Source organism: Salarias fasciatus, chromosome 14, assembly GCF_902148845.1.
Source record: "Salarias fasciatus chromosome 14, fSalaFa1.1, whole genome shotgun sequence".
NCBI lineage: Eukaryota > Metazoa > Chordata > Actinopteri > Blenniiformes > Blenniidae > Salarias > Salarias fasciatus.
The window spans coordinates 1,968,571-1,976,070 of record NC_043758.1 but is presented as its reverse complement, the minus strand read 5'-3'; the positions used below and the strand labels follow the sequence as shown (position 1 = coordinate 1,976,070).

General features: G+C 52.7%; 2 protein-coding genes across 2 annotated transcripts in view; one reads left to right on the top strand and one right to left on the bottom strand.

The window, feature by feature from the left end:
- LOC115400121 (P2Y purinoceptor 14-like) overlaps positions 1-7,500 on the bottom strand; it is a 234,482-nt gene that overhangs the window by 120,917 nt on the left and 106,065 nt on the right. The gene's annotated exons all lie outside the window — the stretch shown is intronic.
- The window catches only part of LOC115400105 (arf-GAP with coiled-coil, ANK repeat and PH domain-containing protein 3-like), an 18,439-nt gene continuing 14,380 nt past the window's right edge, over positions 3,442-7,500 (top strand). The window contains exon 1 of the mRNA XM_030107763.1: positions 3,442-3,446. The gene's annotated coding sequence lies outside the window, so the exon portion shown is untranslated. The remainder of the gene's footprint in view (positions 3,447-7,500) is intronic.

Genomic DNA, 7,500 nt, shown 5'->3' with positions numbered 1-7,500 from the left:
TGCATAAGTGGAGTGGCAGAGGTCAGGGGTCAGGGGTGATACCTAGTTATGGGCTGCTTTATTTTTCTCTCACTCTTTCTTCTGGTGTACTAATTATTTTGTCTTACTTGTGACTTCTCTCTCTCTCTCTCTCTCTCTCTCTCTCTCTCTCTCTCTCTCTCTCTTTGAAACATTGTTCATAACTTGTAGGATTATTGTTGGATTTTATTTACATGTAAAGGTCCAACTGGTCAGCACTGAAGATGTATGATTGTCATGTTCCAAGTAAAAATTAAAATAACATCTACATTATAGAGCATCTTCCTCCTCTAACTGATGGAACTGCACTTGAACTTATTTAGTGTGTGTGTATGTGTGTGTGTGTGTGTGTGTGTGTGTGTGTTCAGAGGTGTTTTGGGGACATTAGCCATGTTAAATCGAGCAGTATTAGCTTCGCGCTCTAATATGGAAGTAATGAAATGATTTCGGGTCTGCGGTGGTTTCTCTCGCTGGATTCCTGTTGGAATTAAACTAGATTAGTTCTTGCGGAACGCCTGCTGAGGAGAGAACAACACTGCGTCCGACCTGCTCACGCGTCCAACAGCCACATCCGTTGGCGCACGTGAACGGGAGGCCGTCTGAACTCCTGATGGTTCGGTCTCTTTGGATTCTGGCGCTACAGATCATCAGGAATGAGTCTGAGAGTGGAGCCGTGTGGACGTCCTCTGCTGGAATTCCATGAATTCCATGTGAAACGCTGACAGTATTCATCAGGTAGTTTATCATTCAGGACCCATCTGATGAAGACAGATAAACACTGTCAGCATCATCCGACGCTGCTCCCTGTTCCACCTGCTGGTACGGAGTGGTACTGCAGGACGGAACTGCTGCGGCTAGCTGCTAGCCTGGAGCGAAACGGCCTGAATTCCAGTTTTGAAAGAAACTGGGTCGGTTTTCTGAAGTGTTCCTGTGAGTTCCTTCCAAGTTCTTGGGGTTCTCAGAATGTTTTCCTGTGGCACACTCGGCCTTTCTCTCTCCTTCAGACCAGGTGAAAGTGTTTCGGTTTAGATCTGTTGTCCCTCGCTGGACTCGCTGTCCGCCGTTCACGCCGTTCACAATAGCGGCGTCGAGTTACAGGAATGCGGGACAATTCAGGCCTAATGAGCAGGTCTGCCTCCAACACACACTTCCAGCAGGAAGTATCGGATCTCCGGCTCCTCACACTCCGCCACCCAACGAGAACGCTTTGTCCCGCCGCGGCACACGCGCTGACCCCGGCCCGGGGCCAATCGGAGGCGCTGGCCGCCGCCGCCGTGGCCGGGCGTGTCGGAGTATTGTAGCGAGAACAGAAGGAGGCACGCCGCCCGGCGACACCCGAGCCCGCGCTCCGCTAACGTATCATTACCTGTCACTCATTTCGAAAATAATCTCATTACCTGAGCGGCACGGGCTGGCGGCGGCGGCGGCCGTTTAACGGCTCCGGGTCGTCACGCCAGGTTTCATCACAGGAGCTTCTGCCGATCGGCCAGTTTTTTCTTCCAGGCTCCATTTTGAAAACTCAGCCGTCTGGGTTTTTATTTTCTGAAAAGTTTTGTGTTCAGAAAACTGTTTTGCCACATGGTGCCACACACACACACACACACACACACACACACACACACACACACACACACACACACACACACACGCACCCACACACGCACCACAGAAAATTATACACACTTAGCGTTACGGTGTTTTCTAAAAGTTTTGGTTCCATGCACAGTTGTCATGGAAACGGCCACCGAAACGCTTTGCGTTTTGAAATTGTCGCGGTGGAAACGAGGCCTGAACTTTGTCCGGTGACACGAGGGGATAAAGACCCTCTTCCTTCCTCGCACTGTGACTTCAGAACGATGTTACATCAATCAAGTTGAACAGAATCGGCAGAAGTCTTGAGTGGAGGAGACGCTGACATCGTCATGGAAACACACTTTTCTGTCTGTTGAACTCTGTTGACACCGAGTCATTCAAAGACTTGGAAAGGGCGCATTTATTTATTTCATGACTTCCTTTGCATTTCAAGCCGGTCTTTTTCCTCCTGGTGAAGCAGAACCAACAAGCAGACACATTTCAACATTTGGGTTTTCACATTTTCTGCAAAAGTAGAAATTCTGACTGGATTTCTACTATTTTCAACTGTTGATCGCTTAATTTCTGCGTGATGTGGAGCAGTCAGACCATCCACGTCTGGACCACGTCTGGACCACGTCTGTGAGGATCTGCAGGGTTTCTGTTTGTCTTCTTCGGTCGCCTGTTGGTGTGATCAGTTGTCTGTTCAATCCTCTGTTGGTGTGTTGTTCAGTTGTCTGGTCTGTTGGTGTGTTCAGTCGTCTGTTCAGTCGTCTGTTGGTGTGTTGTTCAGTTGTCTGGTCTGTTGGTGTGTTCAGTCGTCTGTTCAGTCGTCTGTTGGTGTGTTCAGTCGTCTGTTGGTGTGTTCAGTCGTCTGTTCAGTCGTCTGTTGGTGTGTTCAGTCGTCTGTTCAGTCGTCTGCTCGTGCCGCCAGTCGCTGTTCAGCCAGCAGCCGAGTGCCTGAACAGCAGCCAAACCTGAGGGGGGAACCGGCGAGCCAGCGAGCCGCTGGTCTCCACGGTGACCAGGAGCAGAAGAAGAAAGAGGAGATTACAACACTTTGTTTGACGGCTGTGTGACTGAGAGTCCTGTAAAGACTCACTCTCAGGTTTTAGTCCACAGATGAAAGGAAATCAGCCTCAGAGACCATCGAGGAGGAAAATCCAACATTTTATCAACGCTTCGCTTCTCTGAGAGAAAAACTTCACTTTGGTCCTCCTGATGTCCCACAGACACGTCCTCCTGTCCTCCACAGGAACACTCTGGAAAAGCAGTTATCAAGTTCAGATCTGATAGAAACCCACTGAAACCAAAACCACACCATAAGACACTGCAGTTTGTCAGAGTGCTGTGTTTTGACGAGGCGTTCAGGATCGTAGGACGTGTTGATGAGATGAATGAGAAACACTGTTCTGCTGCGAGGAGTGGAGTAGTTTGGAAGTTTTTTTGAGAACGTAATTTCTGTTTCAAGAAATGAGCCAAACAAGTGGAGAAAAGCTGTAATGGGCCCTTCCTGGGTTCTGCTCGGTGCTGGGTGAGAACAGAACCATCAGGTCCAGCTGTGTTGAAGCAGGGGGAGAACCAGAACCTGCTGGACACGGGTTCTACAGGAACCGGGCTGGAGAACCTCCATCTGCTGTGTCCATGGACCGAGACCCCGAGACCACCAGCAGCACTCTGGAGGCCCGCCTCCATCACCACGGTGACCACACACACACACACACACACACACACACACACACACACACACACACACACACACACACACACACACACACACACACATGTTACGGAGGTCAAAGTCAGACCACAAATGTTCAAAAAGCAGCCAGAAGAATCAGTCACTTGAACTTTGTGTGTGTGTGTGTGTGTGTGTGTGTGTGTGTTCATTCCAGTTTTCCGTTTGTCAGTGGAGCCGAGTGGGCGGGGCTTGTCCATCAGGAGACGTGTTGCCTTCATGTGCCGCTGGATGACACGTTGATTACAGCGTTCAAACAGGCGACTCGAAACTTTGAATCTGAAAACAGCAAATGGGCCAAAACAAACACCACCACCTGTGTTGTGTGTGTGTGTGTGTGTGTGTGTGTGTGTGTGTGTGTGTGTGTGTGTGCATGTGTGTGTGAGAGAGAAAGAGAGAGAGAGAGAGAGAGAGAGAGAGAGAGAGAGAGAAACTGCTTTCAATCCTGCCCAACACACACACACACACACGCACACCCTGAGAGATTCTGAGGCCTCTCCAGAGGAAGCTGTGAAGAAAATGAGACGGATTCGTGCTCTGCTGCCCCCGTGTGGCTGCTTCCTGTTACTGCTCCAAACCAACTTGACCACCTGGAGGGAGCACGTGTTCAGAGGGTCCCCGGGTCGAGTCCCACAGCTGACAGTTCACCTCTGAGGCCCGTTTACACCACATCTGAAGTGAAAACACTTTGTTTTCACATTTTCGTTCACACAATTCAATTCAATTAAATTCAGCTTTATTTCTAAAATGCCAATTACAACATAGTCATTTCTAGACACTTTTACAGAGAAACCCAACAGATCCACATGAGCAAGCACAAGCGACTGTGGAAAAGAAAAACTCCCTTTCAGCAGGAAGAACCCTGCAGAACCAGGCTCAGAGGAGGAGAACCCTGCAGAACCAGGCTCAGAGGAGGAGAACCCTGCAGAACCAGGCTCAGAGGAGGAGAACCCTGCAGAACCAGACTGAGAGGAGGAGAACCCTGCAGAACCAGGCTCAGAGGAGGAGAACCCTGCAGAACCAGACTCAGAGGAGGAGAACCCTGCAGAACTAGACTGAGAGGAGGAGAACCCTGCAGAACCAGACTCAGAGGAGAACCCTGCAGAACCAGGCTCAGAGGTTGAGAATCCTGCAGAACCAGGCTCAGAGGAGGAGAATCCTGCAGAACCAGACTCAGAGGAGGAGAACCCTGCAGAACCATACTCAGAGGAGGAGAACCCTGCAGAACCAGGCTCAGAGGTTGAGAATCCTGCAGAACCAGGCTCAGAGGAGGAGAACCCTGCAGAACCAGGCTCAGAGGAGGAGAATCCTGCAGAACCAGGCTCAGAGGAGGAGAACCCTGCAGAACCAGACTCAGAGGAGGAGAACCCTGCAGAACCAGGCTCAGAGGAGGAGAATCCTGCAGAACCAGGCTCAGAGGAGGAGAACCCTGCAGAACCAGACTCAGAGGAGGAGAACCCTGCAGAACCAGGCTCAGAGGAGAACCCTGCAGAACCAGGCTCAGTGGAGGAGAACCCTGCAGAACCAGGCTCAGAGGAGGAGAACCCTGCAGAACCAGACTCAGAGGAGGAGAACCCTGCAGAACCAGACTCAGAGGAGGAGAACCCTGCAGAACCAGTCTCAGAGGTTGAGAATCCTGCAGAACCAGGCTCAGAGGAGGAGAACCCTGCAGAACCAGACTCAGAGGAGGAGAACCCTGCAGAACCAGGCTCAGTAGAGGAGAACCCTGCAGAACCAGACTCAGAGGAGGAGAACCCTGCAGAACCAGGCTCAGAGGAGGAGAACCCTACAGAACCAGTCTCAGAGGAGGAGAACCCTGCAGAACCAGACTCAGAGGAGGAGAACCCTGCAGAACCAGGCTCAGAGGAGGAGAACCCTGCAGAACCAGTCTCAGAGGTTGAGAATCCTGCAGAACCAGGCTCAGAGGAGAACCCTGCAGAACCAGACTCAGAGGAGAACCCTGCAGAACCAGACTCAGAGGAGAACCCTGCAGAACTAGACTCAGAGGAGGAGAACCCTGCAGAACCAGACTCAGAGGAGGAGAACCCTGCAGAACCAGGCTCAGAGGAGGAGAACCCTGCAGAACCAGTCTCAGAGGTTGAGAATCCTGCAGAACCAGGCTCAGAGGAGGAGAACCCTGCAGAACCAGACTCAGAGGAGAACCCTGCAGAACCAGACTCAGAGATTGAGAACCCTGCAGAACCAGGCTCAGAGGAGGAGAACCCTGCAGAACCAGACTCAGAGGAGGAGAACCCTGCAGAACCAGGCTCAGAACCAGACTCAGAGGAGGAGAACCCTGCAGAACCAGGCTCAGAGGAGAACCCTGCAGAACCAGGCTCAGTGGAGGAGAACCCTGCAGAACCAGGCTCAGAGGAGGAGAACCCTGCAGAACCAGACTCAGAGGAGGAGAACCCTGCAGAACCAGTCTCAAAGGTTGAGAATCCTGCAGAACCAGGCTCAGAGGAGGAGAACCCTGCAGAACCAGACTCAGAGGAGGAGAACCCTGCAGAACCAGGCTCAGTAGAGGAGAACCCTGCAGAACCAGACTCAGAGGAGGAGAACCCTGCAGAACCAGGCTCAGAGGAGAACCCTGCAGAACCAGACTCAGAGGAGAACCCTGCAGAACCAGACTCAGAGGAGAACCCTGCAGAACTAGACTCAGAGGAGGAGAACCCTGCAGAACCAGACTCAGAGGAGGAGAACCCTGCAGAACCAGGCTCAGAGGAGGAGAACCCTGCAGAACCGGACTCAGAGGTTGAGAACCCTGCAGAACCAGACTCAGAGGAGGAGAACCCTGCAGAACCAGACTCAGAGGAGGAGAACCCTGCAGAACTAGGCTCAGAGGAGGAGAACCCTGCAGAACCAGACTCAGAGGAGGAGAATCCTGCAGAACCAGACTCAGAGGAGGAGAACCCTGCAGAACCAGGCTCAGAGGTTGAGAATCCTGCAGAACCAGGCTCAGAGGAGGAGAATCCTGCAGAACCAGACTCAGAGGAGGAGAACCCTGCAGAACCATACTCAGAGGAGGAGAACCCTGCAGAACCAGGCTCAGAGGTTGAGAATCCTGCAGAACCAGGCTCAGAGGAGGAGAATCCTGCAGAACCAGACTCAGAGGAGGAGAACCCTGCAGAACCAGGCTCAGAGGAGGAGAATCCTGCAGAACCAGGCTCAGAGGAGGAGAACCCTGCAGAACCAGACTCAGAGGAGGAGAACCCTGCAGAACCAGGCTCAGAGGAGAACCCTGCAGAACCAGGCTCAGTGGAGGAGAACCCTGCAGAACCAGGCTCAGAGGAGGAGAACCCTGCAGAACCAGACTCAGAGGAGGAGAACCCTGCAGAACCAGTCTCAGAGGTTGAGAATCCTGCAGAACCAGGCTCAGAGGAGGAGAACCCTGCAGAACCAGACTCAGAGGAGGAGAACCCTGCAGAACCAGGCTCAGTAGAGGAGAACCCTGCAGAACCAGACTCAGAGGAGGAGAACCCTGCAGAACCAGGCTCAGAGGAGGAGAACCCTGCAGAACCAGACTCAGAGGAGGAGAACCCTACAGAACCAGTCTCAGAGGAGGAGAACCCTGCAGAACCAGACTCAGAGGAGGAGAACCCTGCAGAACCAGGCTCAGAGGAGGAGAACCCTGCAGAACCAGTCTCAGAGGTTGAGAATCCTGCAGAACCAGACTCAGAGGAGAACCCTGCAGAACCAGACTCAGAGGAGAACCCTGCAGAACCAGACTCAGAGGAGAACCCCGCAGAACCAGACTCAGAGGAGGAGAACCCTGCAGAACCAGGCTCAGAGGAGGAGAACCCTGCAGAACCAGTCTCAGAGGTTGAGAATCCTGCAGAACCAGGCTCAGAGGAGGAGAATCCTGCAGAACCAGACTCAGAGGAGGAGAACCCTGCAGAACCAGGCTCAGAGGAGGAGAATCCTGCAGAACCAGGCTCAGAGGAGGAGAACCCTGCAGAACCAGGCTCAGAGGAGAACCCTGCAGAACCAGGCTCAGTGGAGGAGAACCCTGCAGAACCAGGCTCAGAGGAGGAGAACCCTGCAGAACCAGACTCAGAGGAGGAGAACCCTGCAGAACCAGTCTCAGAGGTTGAGAATCCTGCAGAACCAGGCTCAGAGGAGGAGAACCCTGCAGAACCAGACTCAGAGGAGGAGAACCCTGCAGAACCAGG